General features: G+C 45.6%; 1 pseudogene; it reads left to right on the forward strand.

The window, feature by feature from the left end:
- The window catches only part of LOC121574490, a 146,614-nt pseudogene that overhangs the window by 112,695 nt on the left and 9,265 nt on the right, over positions 1-24,654 (forward strand).

Here is a 24,654-nt window from a genome sequence, read left to right on the forward strand (position 1 = left end):
TGAGTGTGTGTGTGTGTGTGCGAGCGAGCGTGCTTGTGTGTGTTAACCTGGGAAAAGCTTTGGGGGGAGAGAGAGACAGAGATAGAGGCTGGAGGATAAAACCATCCATGTCTCATTGGAAATAAGCTCAGCGTTGTCTTTAAGCTTCCTGGGGCCTCATAAGCACCATAGTCCTGCTAAGACACATGGTCCTCATAAGACACTATGGCAGTTCTAAGAAGAGACGGCCACTGGGGGAATACAGGATTCACTGCTGCTCTCATCATCTCCTCCTCTCTCTGTAGTCTGCATGCTGTCCTTTCCAGTGTGTGTGTGTGTGTGTGTGTGTGTGTGTGTAGACATGCATGCATGTGTATACACACAAATACTTTGGTGCATGGGTCTCTATTGTATTATGAGAGAGAGAGAGAGAGAGAGAGAGAGAGAGAGAGAGAGAGAGAGAGAGAGAGAGAGAGAGAGAGAGAGAGAGAGAGAGAGAGAGAGAGAGAGAGAGAGAGAGAGAGAGAGAGAGAGAGAGAGAGAGAGAGAGAGAGAGAGAGAGAGAGAGAGAGAGAGAGAGAGAGAGAGAGAGAGAGAGAGAGAGAGAGAGAGAGAGAGAGAGAGAGAGAGAGAGAGAGAGAGAGAGAGAGAGAGAGGAGAGAGAGAGAGAGAGAGAGAGAGAGAGAGAGAGAGAGAGAGAGAGAGAGAGAGAGAGAGAGAGAGAGAGAGAGAGAGAGAGAGAGAGAGAGAGAGAGAGAGAGAGAGAGAGAGAGAGAGAGAGAGCCTAGTGACACCAAAAGCAGAGTTGTAAACGCCCTCTGGGGAAAGTGCTCATTAAGAATACAGTCGATCCTCACACACTCCCACAAAACATTATTATATAGGCCCTCCAGTGCCACTGTTTTATCCTCTGTTGTGCCCTTTCCCTCTCTCTCTTTTTGCTCCTCTCTTCTCAATTCCCTTCTTCCCTCCAGGTTTAAAAAAAACGGGATAATTACAGGGTCTTTCTAATCAAGAAACATGAGGACATGCAGGAAACCGTGTGTGTGTTGTGCGTGATTACTATGTGTGTGTCTGTGGGTTCATATTAGTGTGTTATGTGTGTGTGTGTTCATATGTTTTCCTGGTATAAAGTTACTTTAGTGTTATTAAATGTGGATTGGGGCATATACAGTGTCTTATGAATGTACTCATACCACTTGACTTTTTCCACATTTTGTTACAGTGAGGGAAAAAAGTATTTGATCCCCTGCTGATTTTGTACGTTTACCCACTGACAAAGACATGATCAGTCTATAATTTTAATGGTAGGTTTATTTGAACAGTGAGAGACATAATAACAACAAAAAATCCAGAAAAACGCATGTCAAAAATGTTATAAATTGATTTGCATTTTAATGAGGGAAAAAAGTATTTGACACCTCTGCAAAACATGACTTAGTACTTGGTGGCAAAACCCTTGTTGGCAATCACAGAGATCAGACGTTTCGTGTAGTTGGCCACCAGGTTTGCACACATCTCAGGAGGGATTTTGTCCCACTCCTCTTTGCAGATCTTCTTCAAGTCATTAAGGGTTCGAGGCTGACGTTTGGCAACTCGAACATTCAGCTCCTTCCACAGATTTTCTATGGGATTAAGGTCTGGAGACTGGCTAGGCCACTCCAGGACCTTAATGTGCTTCTTCTTGAGCAACTCCTTTGTTGACTTGGCTGTGTGTTTTGGGTCATTGTCATGCTGGAATACCCATCCACGACCCATTTCCAATGCCCTGGCTGAGGGAAGGAGGTTCTCACCCAAGATTTGACGGTACATGGCCCCGTCCATCGTCCCTTTGATGCGATGAAGTTGTCCTGTCCCCTTAGCAGAAAAACACCCCCAAAGCATAATGTTTCCACCTCCATGTTTGACGGTGGGGATGGTGTTCTTGGGGGTCATAGGCAGCATTCCTCCTCCTCCAAACACAGCGAGTTGAGTTGATGCCAAAGAGCTCGATTTTGGTCTCATCTGACCACAACACTTTCACCCAGTTCTCCTCTGAATCATTGATGTTCATTGGCAAACTTCAGACGGGCCTGTATATGTGCTTTCTTGAGCAGGGGGACCTTGCGGGCACTGCAGGATTTCAGTCCTTCACGGCGTAGTGTGTTACCAATTGTTTTCTTGGTGACTATGGTCCCAGCTGCCTTGAGATCATTGACAAGATCCTCCCGTGTAGTTCTGGGCTGATTCCTCACCGTTCTCATGATCATTGCAACTCCACGAGGTGAGATCTTGCATGGAGCCCCATGCCGAGGTAGATTGACAGTTCTTTTTTGTTTCTTCCATTTGCAAATAATCGCACCAACTGTTGTCACCTTCTCACCAAGCTGCTTGGCGATGGTCTTGTAGTCCATTCCAGCCTTGTGTAGGTCTACAATCCTGTCCCTGACATCCTTGGAGAGCTCTTTGGTCTTGGCCATGGTGGAGAGTTTGGAATCTGAATGATTGATTGCTTCTGTGGGGCTCCATGCAAGATCTCACCTCGTGGAGTTGCAATGATCATGAGAACGGTGTCTTTTATATATAGGTAACAAACGGTGACTTTTATATAGGTAACAAACTGAGATTAGGAGCACTCCCTTTAAGAGTGTGCTCCTAATCTCAGCTCGTTACCTGTATAAAAGACACCTGGGAGCCAGACATCTTTCTGATTGAGAGGGGGTCAAATACTTATTTCCCTCATTAAAATGCAAATCAATTTATAACATTTTTGACATGCGTTTTTCTGGATTTATTTGTTGTTATTCTGTCTCTCACTGTTCAAATAAACCTACCATTAAAATGATAGACTGATCATTTCTTTGTCAGTGGGCAAACGTACAAAATCAGCAGGGGATCAAATACTTTTTTACCTCACTGTACGTTACAGCCTTATTCTTAAATAGAATAAATAAATACAAAATCCTCAGCAATCTACACACAATACCCCAAAATGATAAAGCGAAAACAGGTTTTTAGATTTTTTTGAAAATGTATTAAGAATAATAAAACAGAAATACCTTATTTACATAAGTATTCAGACCCTTTGCTATGAGACTCGAAATTGAACTCAGGTGCATCCTGTTTCCATTGATCATCCTTGAGATGTTTCTACAACTTGATTGGAGTCCACCTGTGGTAAATTCAATTGATTGGACATGATTTGGAGAGGCACACACCTGTCTATATATATGGTCCCACAGTTGACAGTGCATGTCAGAGCAATAACCAAGCCATGAGGTCGAAGGAATTATCCGTAGAGCTCCGAGACAGGATTGTGTCGAGGCACAGATCTGGGGAAGGGTACCAAAACATTTCTGCAGCATTGAAGGTTAAATTCTTAAATGGGAAGTTTGGAACCACCAAGACTCTTCCTAGAGCTGGCCGTCCGGCCAAACTGAGCAATCGGGGGAGATGGGCCTTGGTCAGGGAGGTGACCAAGAACCCGATGGTCACTCTGACAGAGCTCTAGTGTTCCTCTGTGGAGATGGGAGAACCTTCCAGAAGGACAACCATCTCTTAGGCCTTTATGGTAGAGTGGCCAGACAGAAGCCACTCCTCAGCCCGCTTGGAGTTTGCCAAAAGGCACCTAAAACAAGATTCTCTGGTGTGATGAAACCAAGATTCAACTCTTTGGCCTGAATGCCAAGCGTCACGTCTGGAGGAAACCTGGCACCATCCATGAACGGAACAAAGTACAGAGTGATCCTTGATGAAAACCTGCTCCAGAGTGCTCAGGACCTCAGACTGGGGCGAAGGTTCACCTTCCAACAGGACAACGACACTAAGCACACAGCCAAGACAACACAGGAGTGGCTTCGGGACAAGTCTCTGAATGTCCTTGAGTGGTCCAGCCAGAGCCTGGACTTGAACCCGATCGAACCTCTGGAGAGACCTGAAAATAGCTGTGCAGCAATGCTCCTCATCCAACCTGACAGAGCTTGAGAGGATCTGCGGAGAAGAATGGGAGAAACTGTAACGATCCCGGCAGTCTGAGTCGGGTCCTGTCTGTGGACTAGTTTTTCTGCTCGTGATCTCCAGTTTCCCGAGGGTTCTGGAACGCTCCGGGGAGCTCTCTTGATTTCCGCACCTGCATCCCATCAGCAATCTGCACACCTGGTCCTGATCATCACCCTTCTTAGGCTCTGGCCTAACATCCATTCCCTGCCGGATCGTTAGCCATGAACATCACTCGTCCGGAACCTTCATCCAACCTCTGCCTGGTGGTGGCGGCTGCCGAGCCATGATTGGAACAACCACTGCACCCCCAACAACTAATCAACGCCGCCCGCTCTGTTCCCTGGATTATTCAGCATCACTCTTGAATTTGTAAATAAACACTCACCTTCGTTTCAACTTACCTTGTCCTGGTCTGCTTCTGGGTTCTGGCTTTGTAACTCGTGACAGAACGATCCGGCCAGTAATGAACCCAGCGGACCTGGACTCTGTTCGCCATGCCATTACCCATCAGGAGAAGATGTTGGGCCATCATAGCACGGAGCTACAGGAGATCGCGTTGGCAGTTCGGAACCTTTCTACCGGTCTGACGGAGGTCCAGAACCAGCGCAAGTTTCCGGTGGAGGATCCACTACCGGTTTCACCCATCTCGCCTGCCGCTTCTGGAGCTGTGTCCTTCCGTGAGCCCAAGGTTCCGACGCCGGATAAATATGAGGGGGAGCTGGGAAGATGCCGTTCTTTCCTTATGCAGTGTGGGTTAGTGTTTGATCTACAGCCCTACTCTTATGCCACAGACAAGGCTAGGATAGCCTTCGTGATTGAGTTACTGCGTGGTCGAGCGCTGGAGTGGGCTTCAGCCGTTTGGGAACGACAAGACCCCTGCATGGCTTCATACCAGGGGTTCACGGCCGAGATGAGGAAGCTCTTCGACCATTCCGTCCGAGGGAGGGACGCAGCTAGGCGCCTGTTTTCGCTTCACCAAGGAACTCGCAGCGTGGCCGACTTCGTGATCGAGTTCAAGACGTTGGCTGTGGAGAGTGGGTGGAATGAGGAGTCTCTGCAAGCGGCCTTTACCAGGGTCTGTCGGAGCAGCTCAAGGATGAGTTGATCTCCTATCCGGAGCCTAGTGACCTGGACAGCTTGGTAGCCTTGTCTATTCGGGTGGATAATCGAGTCCGAGAGCGAAGGAGGGAGAAGCAATGGGTTCCGTCCAATCGATCAGCTTCTCAGGTTCCAGTCGGGTCGGGATTGGACCAGAATACGTCGATCATCGTCCACCACACAGGATTAGTGGAGAGGTCCTGTCTCCCGATTCTGAACCAATGCAAGTAGGGCGGCACGGGTTAACCAAGGAGGAACGCCAACTCAGACGTAGGACTAACTGTTGCCTCTACTGTGGTGGTTCGGGACATTACCTCGCCACCTGTTCCCGGCGGTCGTCAAACTGCGCGGCTCGCTAAAGTTGGGAGGACTTTTAGCGAGCCAGTTTCGACCTCTCAATACCTCTGTCAGACCCCCGTTTCCCGGCTACCCTTATGAACAGGAATCAGAGCTTAGCGATTAACGCTTTTGTCGATTCAGGTGCCGATGGAAGCTTTCTTGATGCCGAGTTGGTGGAACAGCTGGGGCTTTCCAAGGAGCAATTGCCGGAAGCCATTGAAGCGACCACTCTGAACGGCAGTAGTCTGGCACGTATCACGATGAGGACTGAACCGGTTAAGATGCTGTTGTCGGGGAATCATTCGGAGATGATTTCATTCTTCATTCTGCCGTCTTCCCATGTTCCTCTGGTCCTTGGATACCCCTGGCTGAAGGAACACAATCCCACGTTCGATTGGGTGACGGGCAAGGTAACGAGTTGGAGCCTTGATTGTCATGCTAACTGTCTCAAGACTGCCTGTCCCCATTCGGTTCCCAGTCAGGTGATTGAGGCTAAACCCCCAGATTTGTCCCTGGTTCCCGAGACATATCACGATTTGGGAAGTGTTCAGTAAGCAGAAGGCTCTGTCACTCCCTCCCCACCGACCATATGATTGTGCCATCAACCTGATCCCTGGAGCTGTCTACCCTAAGGGAAGGTTATACAGTATCTCCCGACCTGAACGTGAGGCTTTGGAGACCTACATCAAGGAGTCCCTAGCTGCTGGTCTCGTTTCGTCCTCGTCATCACCCCTGGGGGCAGGATTCTTCTTTGTGGGTAAGAAGGATGGCTCTCTTCGACCGGTATTGATTATCGGGGGTTGAATGACATCACGGTCAAGAACAAGTATCCCCTGCCCTTGATGAGTTCTGCCTTCGACTCCTTACAGGGTGCTACGGTGTTCACCAAGCTAGACCTACGCAATGCGTATCACATGGTCCGGATCAGAGAGGGGACGAGTGGTTGACGGGTTTCAATACACCGATGGGTCACTTGAGTATCAGGTGATGCCGTTTGGACTGACCAATGCTCCAGCGGTATTCCAGAGTATGGTGAATCGACGTCCTGAGAGATATGATCGGTCTCTTTGTGTTTGTTTACCTGGATGACATTCTGATCTTCTCGAAGGAACCTTCCGACCACGTCCAGCATGTCCGGCAGGTTCTGCAGCGATTGTTGGAGAATCGCCTGTTCGTGAAGGCCGAGAAGTGCGAGTTTCACGCCCACACGACATCCTTTCTCGGGTACATCATCTCCAGGGGAGAGATTAGGATGGACCAGGAGAAGGTTAGAGCGGTTCTGGAATGGGCCCAGCCCGGTCACGAGGTTGCAGCTCCAGAGATTTTTGGGGTTTGCGAATTTCTACCGCAGATTCATCCGGGATTACAGCCGTGTGGCCGCTCCGTTAACTGCCTTGACTTCCAGTATCAGGACCTTCAAGTGGAATCCGGAGGCGGATCGAGCGTTTCTGGATTTGAAGAGGCGATTCACCAACGCACCGATTCTCTCTCAACCGGACACGGCCCGCCAGTTCGTCGTTGAAGTGGACCGGCGTCTGATGTGGGAGTTGGCGCCATCCTGTCGCAGCGATGCTCCACGGACAGTAAACTCCATCCCTGCGCCTACTACTCAGCCGCCTTCGCCTGCGGAGAGGAATTACGATGTGGGTAACCGGGAGCTTCTCGCGGTGAAACTTGCCTTGGAGGAGTGGCGCCACTGGTTGGAGGGGGCGGAGCAACCGCTTATTGTCTGGACTGACCACAAGAATCTTGCTTACGTGCAATCGGCTAGACGTCTCAACTCCCGTCAGGCCAGGTGGTCGTTGTTTTTCGGACGATTCAATTTTTCCCTGACGCTCCGACCTGGATCTAAGAACGGCAAGGCGGACGCCTTGTCTCGGATGTTCTCCAAGACGGAGGAGAGTGGGTCCAAGACCGAGACAATTCTCCCCCCGGAACTGCGTCGTGGGAGCTGTTAGGTGGAAGATTGAGGAGGAGGTGATGGCGGCCGCTTCGGACGCAGCCCGGTCCCGGTAACGGTCCACCCGGTCGGTTGTTTGTGCCTGAGTCGGTTCGTCCTGCGGTCCTCAAATGGTCCCACGCCAGCAAGATGGCTTGTCACCCTGGCGTGGCTCGGACGATGGCGTTTCTTCGCAGACGTTTTTGGTGGCTCTGCCATGGCCGAGGATACTCGGGGTTATGTTGCTGCCTGTCCAGTGTGTGCGCAGAATAAGAGTACCAATCGGCCCAGCTCTGGACTACTTCACCCCCTTCCTATTCCCCGCGACCATGGTCGCATCTGGCCCTGGACTTTGTCACTGGGTTGCCCGCTTCTGAGGGGAACACGGTCGTTCTGACTATCGTGGACAGATTCAGCAAGTTCGCCCACTTTGTGCCAATTGCCAAGCTTCCTCTGCCTCGGAGACGTCCGAGATCCTGGTTAGGGAGGTTTTCAGGGTCCACGGTTTGCCCAGTGATATCGTTTCCGACCGTGGCCCTCAGTTTACCTCTGCTGTCTGGAAGTCCTTCTGTTTGGCCATTGGAGCTACAGTCAGTCTACATCTGGTTTTCACCCCCAATCTAATGGTCAGGCGGAGAGAGCCAACCAGAAGATGGAATCCACGCTACGCTGCCTGGCCTCTTCCAACCCCACCTCCTGGGTCTCTCAGTTGCCTTGGGTTGAGTATGCCCACAATACTCTCCCTACATCTGCCACTGGGATGTCTCCCTTCCAGTGCCTGTATGGCTACCAACCTCCCTTGTTCCTTCTCAGGAGAAGGAGCTCTCAGTGCCTTCTGTTCAGGCCCATATTCGTTGTTGCCACCGGACCTGGCATCGGGCCAGAAGGGCACTCCTTAGAGTTTCGGACCGGTATCAGCTCCAGGCGATCGTCGCCGGATCCCCGCTCCCACCTATACCATCGGAGATAGGGTCTGGTTGGCCACACGGGATCTTCCTTTACGGACTGAGTCTAGGAAGTTGTTACCGAAGTTCATTGGTCCGTTTGTGGTGGAGAAGGTGATCAATCCGGTGGCAGTTCGACTCAAACTCCCGAGGACGCTCAGAGTCCATCCCACCTTTCATGTCTCCTGCCTCAAGCCTGTTTTCCTCAGTCCTCTGTTGCCTCCCTCCGCCTCCTCCTCCTCCTCCTCGGATGATCGGAGGTGGTCCTGCCTACACGGTGCGACGCATCATGGATTCCAGACGGCGGGGCCGGGGTTTCCAGTATCTCGTGGACTGGGAGGGGTATGGTCCTGAAGAGAGGAGTTGGATTCCGCGGCGACAGATCCTAGATGCTGACCTCATCCGTGACTTCTACCGCCTCCATCCTGGCGCTCCGGGGAGTCCGCCCGGTGGCGTTTCGTCGGAGGGGGGTACTGTAACGATCCCGGCAGTCTGAGTCGGGTCCTGTCTGTGGACTAGTTTTTCTGCTCGTGATCTCCAGTTTCCCGAGGGTTCTGGAACGCTCCGGGGAGCTCTCTTGATTTCCGCACCTGCATCCCATCAGCAATCTGCACACCTGGTCCTGATCATCACCCTTCTTAGGCTCTGGCCTAACATCCATTCCCTGCCGGATCGTTAGCCATGAACATCACTCGTCCGAACCTTCATCCAACCTCTGCCTGGTGGTCGGCGGCTGCCGAGCCATGATTGGAACAACCACTGCACCCCCAACAACTAATCAACGCCGCCCGCTCTGTTCCCTGGATTATTCAGCATCACTCTTGAATTTGTAAATAAACACTCACCTTCGTTTCAACTTACCTTGTCCTGGTCTGCTTCTGGGTTCTGGCTTTGTAACTCGTGACAGAAACTCCCCAAATACAGTTGTGCCAAGCTTGTAGCATTATACCCAAGAAGACTCAATGTTGTAATCGCTGCCAAAGTTGCTTCAACAAAGTACTGATTAAAGGGTCTGAATACTTATGTAAATGTTGTTGTATTTTTCTTTTTTATATATATATAAATTAGCAAAAAATTCTAAAAGCCTATTTTTGCTTTGTCATTATGGGGGTATTGTGTGTAGATTGTTAAGTGAAAAAAAAAAATTAATCAATTTTAGAATAAGGCTGTAAAGTAACAAAATGTGGAAAAAGTCAAGGGGTCTGAATACTTTCCGAAGGCACTGTGTACCTGCACACTTGGTTTAAGTTGCCCTATGTCTACACTTACATGTTGTGTCACTTGACCTAGAAATGTAGCTATTGTGTACCCCCCACCCCCCACACACACACACACAGGATAAGTCAATGATTTCATAAATCGCCTGATTCAAATGAAACTTTCTCTCTGAATGGAACTTTCAGGACAGTTTGCCTACCATTACATATGCGGGGCACCACCTTATATTTTAGGCCTTTTGCGCCCCACCCGGAAAATAATCTAGGGAAAACACCTCTCATGCGTAGACCTACTTCCTGATCTCTTCTATGACATCATAGCCTAATCCTTCTCTATCTGATCCCAGCCTTCTAGCCTGTAGACAGGAAACCACCAAATTAAATAGAACAATATTATATTGTATGTCTATGTAGGAAACGCTCTCACGGCATTGTGTCTGGACTTTGATGTAAGATCAGAGACTGAGTCGTTAGGATAATACCCAGACTATCATTAGTTACACCACACAGTCACTCCCATCATAACCCTGTACTGTACTGTGTGGATACTAGGATACATGCACACACACTAACACACACATTATACCGCAGTGTGTGGTAGCGTTATCTTTATAGGGCTGTTATTAGGACTTTCACCTCCATGGCGGCTGGTCTAGTCAGGACAAGTGAGAGGGGGTGGATAATGGTAGGGTGACTGGTGGATGGAGCGAGGTGGGTGGTGAAAGAAGGGATTTGCATCTTAGGGAGATTGTCGGGGCTCTGATTTTGTAAGGGGATGGCACAAATGTATTATGGTGTGCAGTAGTTTTTCTAGATTAGAGATCTTTCATATTTGTCCTTCGTTTGGTCACAAACGTGCGTGCTAGTGTTAGTGTGTGTGTTTACTAGAGCACCTGATGTAGTGTGTGTTGTTATGTACAGGACTGAGGCCTCATCCCTCTATGTCCTGTGGCTTTGTCTCTGCAGTTCACGGCTCCTCCCTGTCTCTGGTCTCCAGTACCTCCTCTATCTACTCTACGGTGAGTACAAATATTGTATATTTTTTTATATTTTCATAGATTAAATATAGCTCCTAATGCCCTAATTGTAGAGCTGCCACTGCTCCACTGCTTTACTGTATATGTAGCTATATGTTTATTGATATGTACTGTATATGTTTATTAATGAGTTGTAGTAGTCAATGTTTAATACCACATTAATGCCACATATAAAGACCCCACTCAGAAATACAGTGGGGAGAACAAGTATTTGCAGGTTTTCCTACTTACAAAGCATGTAGAGGTCTGTAATTTTTATCATAGGTACACTTCAACTGTGAGAGACGGAATCTAAAACAAAAATCCAGAAAATCACATTGTATGATTTTTAAGTAATTAATTTGCATTTTATTGCATGACATAAGTATTTGATACATCAGAAAAGCAGAACTTAATATTTGGTACAGAAACCTTTGTTTGCAATTACAGAGATCATACGTTTCCTGTAGGTCTTGACCAGGTTTGCACACACTGCAGCAGGGATTTTGGCCCACTCCTCCATACAGACCTTCTCCAGAGGTTTCTGTACCAAATATTAAGTTCTGCTTTTCTGATGTATCAAATACTTATGTCATGCAATAAAATGCAAATTAATTACTTAAAAATTGTAAAATGTAAAAATCATACAATGTGATTTTCTGGATTTTTGTTTTAGATTCCGTCTCTCACAGTTGAAGTGTACCTATGATAAAAATTACAGACCTCTACATGCTTTGTAAGTAGGAAAACCTGCAAAATCGGCAATGTATCAGATACTTGTTCTCCCCACTGTATCCATCAGCAACTTCACTAACCAAGCCAGGTTGGTCTAATGCATTTATGTTGATGATCGGATAGCTTATCTTAAATCAGTTTTTAAAGATAGAAAGTCACCAGAGTCCTTTATATGAGAGAGGAGTAGGATAGAGTTTCTGCTTGGCACTGATCTAATGTCAGTTTTGTGTTTCTCTTTCTAATGGTTAATGTTAGGATTTGGCTATGGTAAGCTGATCCTAGATCTGTGCCTAGGGGCAACTTTTATATTTTACCTGAAATAGAGGCGTAGCTGCTCTTACTCAGATCCGGCCAGTCACGCCCACACACACCCCAGCCAATCAGTAAATGGTTTTTCTATTAGGGTGGCCCCTCCCCTACCCATCAATAGGTACACTCCTGGAAGCAGGTGTAGAGGCAGGTCTGTGTGAAGAAAGAGAGAGAAAGAAAGGAAAAGAGAGTGTCTGAGCTCTCAGACAAGTTGGAACTACAGAGCAGATCTGTGGCAGATAACTCAGAAGAGAGAGAGAGAGAGATTTATAAAAGGAGGGAAAAAGAGAAAAGAAGAGAGGAGTTACAGAAGCTGTCAAGATGATGGCCACTTTATCCATGACAGGAACGGTCACAGCTTGGGACATACGCACGGTAGGGATGGGATGGAGGAAGAGGAGAGGAGGATTGCACTCAGGAATATTCCAATTTGAATATTGGAATTCAGATTCAGACAGATTGGGGATTTGTTTATTTTCAACAACCATTTTGAGATTATTTTTGTCATGAAGATAATGATGATTCAGTGGAAAGGATGATAATTCTATAGCAATTGAAGTTCCATCATGTGTTTTGGATCAACTGGTATTGACTTGGGGCACAGCGAGAGAAAGATCTTCTTCTGTCAGTTTTGTTTTGTCTGGGATGAATATGAGGGACAGGTCTGTTTGTGTGTCTTAGATTGTTTGGTTTTGCCTCTGATTTACGCTTCAACCCTAACCTTAACCATTAGGGTGGAAATGCAAAACTGATCTTAGATCAGTGTCTAGGAGGCAACTGTGAATGACAGATCTGTTTGTGTGTGTGTAGACGCTGTGTTGACAGGTTATACTTTGTCACCGCCCCCTCACACTTCTTCAGGTGCACGAGAGTGGAACAAAGCACACACACACACACACACACACACACACACACACACACACAGCTTTATTTTTGTGAATTTTCAGGAATTTTTTGGGAGTACATTTTTTTAACAATAAAGAAATCATATTTTCCCTAACCCTAAACCTAACGCTTAATCTAACCTTAACCCTAACCCCTAACCCTAACTCCTAACCCTAACCCTAACCTTAACACTAAACCTAACCCTTAAGCCTAAAATAGCATTTTAACAAATTCAGTACATGGAAAAAATGTGTTATTGTTTTCCTACTTTGTCAGAACATTCTGGTGACTTGTCAGGACATTCTGATCCTGATAAAGTAGGAAGACATGTACACACAAACACACACACACACCATGATTAGCTCTAACAAGCAAACCTGTTAGAGCAGTTCTTAACACATTACAGCGCCAGACAGACAGGCGGGACCAGGGGAAAAAACATTACTAATAGAAGTTTGTTATGTCACAATAACACGGCAACTACTAGTTCCTTTATTTGGGTTGAAATCAGGGCCTGCCTAGCAACCGCCCACACGCTGCACACAAATCACAGGTGGACAATACCGAGATATGTAGGAGCAGAATAGGGTAGAATGGTGTTTTGGTTTGTAAATGTACAGACTGGCTCTCAGTGTGGAGACTTTTACCTATACCTGTAAAGGGGGGTATTGTGTCTTATACTGTTTGTGATGGGTTGGTCTGTGTGTACGGGGTTTACGTGCATGTATGCCTGTGCCATTGTGTGTGTATACAGTTTATACTGTATGCGTGCAAATGTGTGTGGGCGTGAGGCCATGTATGTGTGCTTGTGTGTATGTGGTTTCCCAAGCTCTCCTGTGTTACCATTGTTCAGAATGGAGTCTAGGGAGACAATACCTCTCAGCAGAGAGACACACACACACACTCTGCTTCCTCCCACCAACACACTCTAAACGCCTTCAGGAGCATAGATATCTGCTTTCCAGACCCATTACACCAGACATCTCTAATCACCATGTCTCTGTAACTACAAAATCATCAGGGAGTTTGAACTAGAGAAAATATACAGAGCCTGAAGACAGTGTTCTGAAGCCATGCTGGGCTGGTGTAGTCTGGTGTAGTCTGCTAGCCCCAGGTGCTGTAGAAGTATATCAACTGTCAACCCTCCCTCCTCCCTCCCTTTCAGGCTTGAATAACACTGCTTTCTTTCTTTCAATCAATAGATAATCTAATCATTCTCTTTTTGTTTTCACAGACTGAAGAGAAATCCCAGTCAGAGGTAAGACTTTCACCTTCTTTGTAAAGAAATGCACTCTTTCTACCATCTCTCTTTCTTGTTGGTTTATCTCTCTCTCTCTCTCTCTCTCTCTCACTCTCTCTTATATTTATTTTTAAAAATTTTGTTCTGTATTTTACCCCCTTTTTCGATCTTGACACATCGCTGCAACTCCCCAGGTCGAGTCATGCGTCCTCCAGAAACATGACCTGCCAAACCGCGCTTCTTAACACCCGCCCGCTTAACCCGTAAGCCAGCCGCACCAATGTGTCGGAGGAAACACCGTTCACCTTTGACCGAGGTCAGGCTGCAGGCGCCCGGCCCGCCACAAGGAGACGCTAGAGCGCGATGAGCCAAGTAAAGCCCCCCCGGCCAAACCCTCCCCTAACCCGGACGACGCTGGGCCAATTGTGCGCCGCCCTATGGCACTCCTGATCACGGCTGGTTGTGATACAGCCCGGGATCGAACCCGGGTCTGTAGTGACGCCTCTAGCACTGCAATGCGGTGCCTTAGACCGCTGTGCCACTCGGGTGGCCTCCTCTCTCTCTCTTATTCTTCTCTATTCATATGACATGCTGGAACATGGGGGCGTATTCAGTATTGTATCTAGTTACACATGTCTGTGTTGTGGGTGACCATGTGACAACAAGCCCTTGTTCCAGACACCTGTGTACACCTGTGTGCTCCTTTATGAAGCCATGACATGATGCTTCCTTTCCCTAACCCCTTTCTATCAGAGGGTAGATCAGGGAGTTTTCCCTTGTATTGTCACACCTACAAAACTTTCTCAGTCTGTCAAACATTCTCAGCCTGTTTTGGTGTGTTTTGGTGGTGGTGTGTTTTGGTGATGGTGTGTTTTGGTGGTGCGTCTGGATGGTTGATGTGTGTGTTTTTATTTTTAGATCCGTAAGCTGCGTAGAGAGCTGGACACCTCCCAGGAAAAAGTCTCTGCCCTGACAACACAGCTGAGTGCTAATGTAAGTACAACAGGAGGGAAACCTAGCTACACACACAGATGTAGAAACATATGCCTACACAAACCTACAGAAACTAGTGTAAACACTAGGGCTGTTGCGGTGACTACCACCACACCGGCAGTCATGAATCATGACCACAGCTCTATTGTCCCTCTAATCACTCTGACATCAATGCAAATGCAATCGAAAATCACTTATCATCAAAACAGTATTATGCTTTTCAAAGTCACCGTTAGGTGATATTGTTTGACCTCACTGTGATAGATCCATTTTAGGAAAGAAGTTCAACAACAGGTTGAAACTGAGTTGAAAACATGGTTGTTGTGGATCTTGTTTCAAAGCCAAACACAACGAAATCGACAGCTCTTTCTAAGATGATGATTATTTCAACGCATTTAAGATGTCGCATGTAGAACACATAGCCTAATAAATAGCCTACCACATATTACGCACGGCAGAAACACTGTTTTTTAAATTATAATTTAAAAACATTTTTTAGATGTCTTTGGTACATAATTGGTCTACTCCAAAATTATACAAACTCTAGTAATCTCCTTTGAGTGTGGACTGTGTTATTACGCACACTGGATGGACTGGTTACCTTATGCTATGCTCCAAACTTTATATCCATGAGTCTGGGAGAGAATGTGTAGGCCTAGGCGATGCTGTTGGTTCATTGATTGATTGTGCAGGGTTGCTTACAGAGTATAGTTACCCTACAATTATAGTGCATTTGTATTTGATTTTGAATAGCCTAGTAATAGGGTGTTTTTTATATTTTCATAATTAATAGGCTGCCACATTACCTTTAGCTACATAATATGATGGTTACCTCTAAAAATAGGATGATCACAGCTTTCTACTGCTACTATATTTATTTTTCAGCTGCTAATATTAAGCACCTTTCTCTGATGTAAAACCGGAGTAGCCTACCCAGCATGATTGAAACTGTGGGAAAGCGCAGCCTCCATTCACAATTCGAGTACGTAAGGATGACATGTATCTTTTCCCCTGCCCTTGTTCCTGCCTATTTGATAATAGCCTATTCTAAATCAAAAATAATTTCACATATTAGTAAAGACAAGATTACATTGAGAATAGTGAGAATATTATCACTTGATGCGAGAACAGCGTGAGACAAGGAACAGAGTGCAAGCTGTTTTTGTGACTTTTTACCAAATCATCAATATAGCAGCATAATGCAGCCCGTATACAATATGCTTTCATTTCTAAGACATTCTAAGGTTTGTATCATTCACAAATAAATCTAAATCGAGCTTATAGGACCTGTTTCAAAGGATCACTTTTACTCTCAACATAGCTCATATGCTCGCATGGGAATGAGAAAAATATCCTTTCTATTTTATTCCGCTAAGTTCAATTATATTCTTTTTACTATAAAATCATAAAATATAAAATAATGGCACAGAATTTATAAGCATATCTTGTCTGCTAAATGAACTAGCCTACAGCCTAGGCTTCCATTGACATTGCGCATAGCCAGATAACATACAGTAGGACGACTCAGAATATACTATTCTGTTCTTCTGAAATACATTTTCTTCATATCATAATGTTTCTTTAGATCTGCCTAAAATAAATTATGTATATTAAATAGATTTATTATACTTTTTAAAAGCTTAGATGTTCTAAAGGCACCCATCAGCGGCTTGTATGCGTCGGGGCCTGGAGATGCTAAATGTGTTTGTTAATTAACGATCAATTACCTTGAGACCGGCAGACATTTACATGACCGTTACCATCTGACAGAATGTAATGACCGCCACAGCCCTAGTACACACACACTCAAGCAGAAACACATACAGGAACTCATGTGCTGACAGACACACACACACACACTCTGCCTCTCAGATACACATAGTCCCAAACACACAGAAACAATTTCTTGCACACACACATACAGTGCATTCGGAAAGTATTCAGACCCCTTCACTTTTTCCACATTTTGTTGCATTACAGCCTTATTCTAAAATTGATTAAATTGTTTTTTTCCCTCATCAATCTACACACAATACCCCATAATGACAAACCAAAAACAGGTTTGGCAGCGATTACAGCCTCGAGTCTTTTTGGGTATGACGCTACAAGTTTGGCACAACTGTATTTGGGGAGTTTATTCCATTCCTCTCTGCAGATCCTCTCAAGCTCTGTCAGGTTGGATGGGGAGCGTTGCTGCACAGCTATTTTCAGGTCTCTCCAGAGATGTTCCATCGGGTTCAAGTCCGGGCTCTGGCTGGGCCACTCAAGGACATTCAGAGACCTGTCCCGAAGCCACTCCTGCATTATCTTGGCTGTGTGCTTAGTGTCGTTGTCCTGTTGGAAGGTGAACCTTCACCCCAGTCTGAGGTCCTGAGCGCTCTGGAGTAGGTTTTCATCAAGGATCGCTCTGTGCTTTGCTCTGTTAATCTTTTCCCTGACTTATCCTGACTAGTCTCCCAGTCCCTGAAGCTGAACAACCTCCCCACAGCATGATGCTGCCACCACCATGCTTCAACTGTAGGGATGGTGCCAGGTTTCCTCCAGATGTGACGCTTGGCATTCAGGCCAAAGAGTTCAATCTTGGTTTCATCAGACCAGAGAATCTTGTTTCTCATGGTCTGAGAGTCCTTTAGGTGCCTTTTGGCCAACTCCAAGCGGGCTGTCATGTGCCTTTTACTGAGGAGTGGCTTCCGTCTGGCTACTCTACCATAAAGGCCTGATTGGTGGAGTGCTGCAGAGATGGTTGTCCTTCTGGAAGGTTCTCCCATCTCCATAGAGGAACTCTAGAGCTCTGTCAGAGTGACCATCGGGATCTTGGTCACCTCCCTGACCAAGGCCCTTCTCCCCCGATTGCTCAATTTGGCTGGGCGGCCAGCTCTAGGAAGAGTCTTGGTGGTTCCAAACGTCTTCTATTTAAGAATGATGGAGGTCACTATGTTCTTGGGGACCTTCAATGCTGCAAATAAATGTTGGTACCCTTCCCCAGTTGGGTTGGGTAGACTTTGTTCATATATTTGATTTGTTCCCCGACAGATAGATGGGTGCTTGTATGAGTAATGAGAACACACCCTCAAGGCAAAGACACATATCTGGCTGCAAAGCCCCTCACGTTATGAGAGCAGCTCCGTGACTTGAATCGTGTGTCAGTCGACACGTCTGCTACACGCTAGTACACCAACCACCTCCCTGCGTGTTCAGAGGTGTACCTACGTTTTTATTGGACAGCGCGTAGTGCAGGAGTTAAGTACGCAGAGCATCCTAGACAGAGGAGATTAAACATTCTTAGGTGATGAAGGTTGTCACACAGTAGTCTACTATTTCACCATTGTAGTGAATTATAACTTTGGTTTGGTGGTCAAAAAGGTGTATCAAGCGTCTCAGAGTAGGATTGTTGATCTAGGATCAGGACCCCCCCGGTTCATATAATCTTATTCATTAAGATCTAAAAGGTTTGGCTCTCTAGCATGCTTGGATCTGTTTGTCTGTTTATTGGGTAGGAATTATGTAATGTTTCGGTTGTGTTTGGTTTTGATACTGTGTGGCTTTGAGTGTCTATATGGTTACCGGGCTTTTAACTGATGCAGATTATTATTTGTACAAGCTAGATCAGGGTTTCTTACACTCAAGACCCAAATGAGGAATTTGACCGTCCTTCCCTGACCCAAATCGTCCTCCATTGACCCAAATTAAGCATAAATTGTGTGAGTATAGATGGTCCTCTGTAGCTCAGCTGGTAGAGCACGGCGCTTGTAACGCCAAGGTAGTGGGTTCGAACCCCGGGACCACCCATACATAAAAATGTATGCACGCATGACTGTAAGTCGCTTTGGATAAAAGCGTCTGCTAAATGTCATATTATTTATTATTTATGTATTCTCATAACTCACCTCTAAAATACCCAGGGCCCACTTTGGGTCCCGACCCATAGTTTAAGAAACCCTGAGCTAGATTATTATTTGTAGTAGATTATGATTATTTGGGTTTGGTACTGTGTGTGGTTGTGGTATAAAATTTACCTGAGTGATGTCGTGTTTGGGTTTCAGGCGAGGCCATTGTGGCTGTGTTAACCGTCAGTATACGTTCAATGAGAGCTTTTCTCACACTGCTCAAAGCCAGTCTTGTATTCTATGTTTTGGTGCCGTATCTCAACTCATAGTTGTTCAAGGTCTCTGGCTCTACCTTGTCTGTCTCTTTTTATCACAATTAGGAGGAGTCTATCATCAAACAGATACCACCTCTCTCTGTCTCCTCACTGTCTCTCCGTCCCTCGCATTCCCCTTCAACCCTCCACGCTCTCTCTCTCCACCCATCCACCCACCCAGACACTCTGTCTTAGCTCTTAGACACTGGAGAGAATATACACAGTTAGTGTGTGTGTGGGGGAAAAGAGGTACTCAAGAGCCACAGTGTCAATGCTGTAGCTTTAGCATTGTTAGCATCTAGCCTCCCTAGCCATGACGTCCAGCAGACCATACCCCAGACCGGGCACAGAGGGCATCTGGCTCCCCCTAAACCACTACCCTTCCAGGAGGAGTAGCCATCCGGTTCAGCCCCTCAGAGGGAGCCTGGGAGACCCCGTCGACCAAAGCTCTAGTGTGGACACATCTATCAGAGAGGTGTGAGAGGATTTAAGCCAGATTTAGAGGATTTCTGGTGCCGCCTTTTGAAACATTAGAAGTTGTGAGACTAACAGAGTTGGTTATTATGATATGTAGCATTTGCTGTTTTTCGCTTTTTGCTTTGACTTCTAGTTTTTAATTGGAATGTAGGCTAATCGATGCACTAAATTAGCTGTTGGCTTTGAGATGAAGTAACTGTTGTTATTCGGTAACTTGGCTTGGATTCCTGGCAGTTGCTCTTGTCTTATCTTTTACTAGTTCTGTCCTTGGAGCAGGTCATCTGGGAGTACAGCTACTGTTGCTCTCATCACTCTCATGCTTTGACAATAACCGCTACTGAAGGATTTTTGGCCGTCCAAACTAAGTTGAACTATAATATAACCTCTTGGAACCTATATGTAGAAGTATAGTTTGACATATTCTAACCTGTGTTATTTCCCTGTGCAGGCTCACCTGGTGGCAGCGTTTGAACAGAGCCTGGGTAACATGACCATCAGACTGAAGAGTCTCACTATGACCGCTGAGCACAAGGTGAGGCATGACATAGCATAACATGACATAATTTAAGGCACAATTGAATTATGTTCATCTCGGCCAATGAAAACCAAAATATGAAAATACGAATTTTAGATATGTGAATGTTATTTGCATGTTGTTGTAATATTCTAAATGTATATCGGTGTGGAAGAACTTGACTGGCCTGCACAGAGCCCTGACATCAACCCCATCTAACACCTTTTGGGATGAATTGGAACGCTAACAGCGAGCAAGGCCTAATTGCCAGTGGTGTAAATACTAAAGTAAAAATACTGTAAAGTACTACTTAAGTAGTTTTTTGAGGTATATGTACTTTACTTTACTATTTATATTTTTGACAACTTTTACCTTTACTTCACTACATTCTTAAAGAAAATAATTTACTTTTTACTTCATACATTTTCCCTGACACCCAACATTTTCCCTGCAGGACTGTGAGCTGAACGAGCTGAGGAAGAACATTGAGCTGCTGAAGAAACAGAACAACGTGGCCCAGGCCGCCATCAACGGAGTCATCAACACACCTGAACTCACCTGCAAACAGAATAGGACAGGTAAGGAGAACCGAACCACAACCATAGCAATAACTCCAACAACCTCTAACAGTACCTTAAAGGTACAGTGGACTCAGAAAAATTACGTTTCCACGAGCAGCACCGCAGATACACTATATATACAAAGGTATGTGGACACCCCTTCAAATTAGTGGATTCGGCTATTTCAGCCACACCCGTTGCTGACAGGTGTATAAAATGGAGCAGACAGCCATGCAATCTACATAGACAAACATTGGCAGTAGAATGGTCTGTACTGAAGAGCTCAGTGTCTTTCAACGTGGCAACGTCATAGGATGCCACCTTTCCAACAAGTCAGTTCGTAAACTTGCTGCCCTGCTAAAGCTTCCCCGGTTAACCGTAAGTGTTGTTATTAAGAAGTGGAAATGTCTAGGAGCAACAACGGCTCAACAGCGAAGTGGTAGGCCACACAAGCTCACAGAACGGGACCGTCGAGTGCTGAAGCGCGTAGTGCGTAAAAATCGTCTGTCCTCGGTTGCAATACTCACTACCGAGTTCCAAACTGCCTCTGGAAGCAATGTCAGCACAAGAACTGTTCATCTGGAGCTTAATGAAATGGGTTTCCATGGCCGAGCAGCCGCACACAAGCCTAAGATCCCGATGCTGAATACCAAGCGTCGGCTGGAGTGGTTAAAGCTCGCTGCCATTGGGCTCTGGAGCAGTGGAAACGGGTTCTCTGGAGTGATGAATCACGCTTCATCATCTGGCAGTCCGACAGACGAATCTGGGTTTGGCGGATGCCAGGAGAACACTACCTGCCTGAATGCATAGTGCCAACTGTAAAGTTTGGTGGAGGAGGAATAATGGTCTGGGGCTGTTTTTCATGGTTTGGACTAGTTCCCTTACTTCCAGTGAAGGGAAATCTTAACGCTACAGCATACAATGATGTTCTAGACGATTCTGTGCTTCCAACTTTGTGGCAACAGTTTTGGGAAGGCCCTTTCCTGTTTCACCATGACAATGCCCCCGTGCATAAAGCGAGGTACATACAGAAATGGTTTGTCGAGATCGGTGTGGAAGAACTTGACTGGCCTGCACAGAGCCCTGACATCAACCCCATCTAACACCTTTTGGGATGAATTGGAACGCTAACTGCGAGCAAGGCCTAATCGCCAGTGGTGTAAATACTAAAGTAAAAATACTGTAAAGTACTACTTAAGTCGTTTTTTGGGGTATATGTACTTTACTTTACTATTTATATTTTTGACAACTTTTACCTTTACTTCACTACATTCTTAAAGAAAATAATTTACTTTTTACTTCATACATTTTCCCTGACACCCAAAAGTACTCGTTACATTTTGAATGCTTAGCAGGACAGGAAAAGGGTCAAATTCACGCACTTATCAAGATAACATCCCTGGTCATCCCTACTGCCTCTGATCTGGCGGACTCACTAAACACACATGCTTTGTTTGTAAATTATGTCTGAGTGTTGGAGTGTGCCCCTGGCTTTCCTTAAATAAATAAAAATGGCGGCATCTGGTTTGCTTCATATAAGGTATTTGAAATGATACTTAAGTATATTTTAGCAATTACATTTAATAATAATATGCCATTTAGCAGACGCTTTTATCCAAAGCGACTTACAGTCATGCGTGCATACATTTTTGTGTATGGGTGGTCCCGGGGATCGAACCCACTACCTTGGCGTTACAAGCGCCGTACTCTACCAGTTGAGCTACAGAGGACAACTTACTTTTTTTTACTTTTGATACTTAAGTATATTTAAAACCAAATACTTTTAGACAAGTAGTATTTTAGTTTTAGTTGAGTCATTTTACATTTAAGTCATTTAGCAGACGCTCTTATCCAGAGCAACTTACAGTTAGTGAATACATTTTTATCATACTGGCCCCCCGTGGGAATCGAACCCACAACCCTGACGTTGCAAACGCCATGCTCTATCAACTGAGCTACATCCCTGCCGGCCATTCCCTCCCCTACCCTGGACGACGCTGGGCCAATTGTGCGCCGCCCATGAGTCTCCCGGTCGCGGCCGGCTGCGACAGAGCCTGGATTCGAACCAGGATCTCTAGTGGCACAGCTAGCACTGCGATGCAGTGCCTTAGACCACTGCGCCACTCAGGAGACACACATTTTCTATTAAGGTGTCTTTGCTTTTACTCAAGTATGACAATTGGGTACTTTTTCCACTACTACTAATCGCCCAACATCAGTGCCGACCTCACTAATGCTCTTGTGGCCGAATGGAAGCAAGTCCCCGCAGCAATTTTCCAAAATCTAGTGGAAAGCCTTCCCAGAAGAGTGGAGGCTGTTATAGCAGCAAAGGGGGGACCAACTCCATATTAATGCCCATGATTTTGGGATGATATGTTCGACGAGCAGGTGTCCACATACATTTGCGTATTATGATGAGCGAGATGCAAGACTTCTACGGGACCAAAACAGCTGAGAAGTTTAGCCTCGCACTTCAACGCTCTTAGTTGTTGCGGAAATTGACCCACTATGCCAGGAATCATCAACTACGTTCAGCCTCAGGCCGATTCTTTCTTGAGCAGAGGGTCAGGGGGCCGGAACATAATTACAAATAATTTGTAGACTGTAATTGATCGTAATATAATATTTGACTAAAACATAATATTTTCAAACCTAGCTTACGTTTGAATACGATCACTATATCGCTCTGTTAGACGTGGGAATAGTTTGGAACAGATTTCCAAAATGAAAATCACTTGGAGGCGATTTGCTGGTACTGTATTTTTACAGTCTTTTATCTCTCAAACTTGCTCAGAAAACTTGGGGGGCCAAATAAAATCACCCACGTCCCACCAGTTGGGGAACCCTGCACTATGCTGTTCATTTTATGCATCTACATCATATCGCTGACTGTACCTTGAAGCTTACACCTGGCAAGGGAAAAGGTGAAGTTATAGACTTCCCACAATGCTGTGATACTGTATTATTTCTGAGTCTTTAAAAAAAGTCTCTCTCTCTCTCTCTCTCTTTTCTGTCTCTCAACCCGTCTTTCACAGGTTCTTTCTCAGGTGGTGGTGGTAGTAATGGCAGCCCCCAGCAGCAGCAGCAGCCAGACCTACGGATGAGGAGACAGCACTCGTCAGACAGCGTCAGCAGCATTGCCAGTGCAACCAGCCACTCCAGTGTGGGATCCAACATGGACGCCGACGCTAAGAACAAGAAGAAGAACAAGAAGAACTGGGTATGTACATTCGTAGACATGCACACGCATTCAAGCGCACACTCACACATACATATTACGCACGCACACACACACACACACACACACACACACACACACTGGAACTGAGTACGATCATGATCACTCACTAACACACACAACCTACAATACACACAAGCATATCTTACTCCAAATTAAATCTAACAACTGGTATGTAGGTTTGTCTCTGTCTCACTTGTTTCATCTCTCTATATACACTACCAGTCAAAAGTTTGGACACACCTACTCATTCAAGTTTTTTTTACAAATGTTTACATTGTAGAATAATAGTGAAGACATCAAAACTATTAAATAACACATATGGAATCATGTAGTAACCAAAAAAGTGCTGAACAAATCAAAATATATTTTATATTTGAGATTCTTCAAATAGCCAGCCTTTGCCTTGCACACTCTTGACAGCATTGCACACTCTTGTCCAAACTTTTGACTGGTACTGTATGTATTTGTGTATTTATGTGTTTGTAACTCACACTCTGGGGTCTCTTTCTCAGGCATCTTGCACAGGGGCCAAGGTGAATGCAATGCAATTAGCTTTTCTTGTAGACTCCGTTACTGTTCAAAAGTAGTGTACTGTATAGAGAATAGTGTGTAATTTGGTATGTTACCTAGATCTACAAGTTGTAGAGGTTTTGTGAAACATATTCTAATATTTTCAATTTCCTGTTGATACAGGAAGTTAACGTTGTTCCATTTCTTGTTGTGTTCCCTCTTGTTCCTTGTTGCTGACAGATTGTGTCTTGCACAGGAGGACATGTTGAAGATGATGATGTATGCATCCTATTTGTGCTTTTAGACTGTGTGCCTTTATGTTGATATCTGTAGGCAACAAAATAGTGATCAACCTGAAAGCTTTCGTGTCAAGTAATTGTATGTGTACCGCTTCAGAGATGCTAGATGGAAACAGCTACGCTTGAGACTCTCTGAAGATACTATTGAACTCTTTTGTTGCCTACATCTACAGTAACTTGATAAGCTGTCATACCCGGTGTTTCACTGCTGTAGTGTCTGTAGCAAATCTATCTCCTAGT

The sequence above is a fragment of the Coregonus clupeaformis genome, unplaced genomic scaffold (genome assembly GCF_020615455.1).
Source record: "Coregonus clupeaformis isolate EN_2021a unplaced genomic scaffold, ASM2061545v1 scaf0091, whole genome shotgun sequence".
Lineage (NCBI taxonomy): Eukaryota > Metazoa > Chordata > Actinopteri > Salmoniformes > Salmonidae > Coregonus > Coregonus clupeaformis.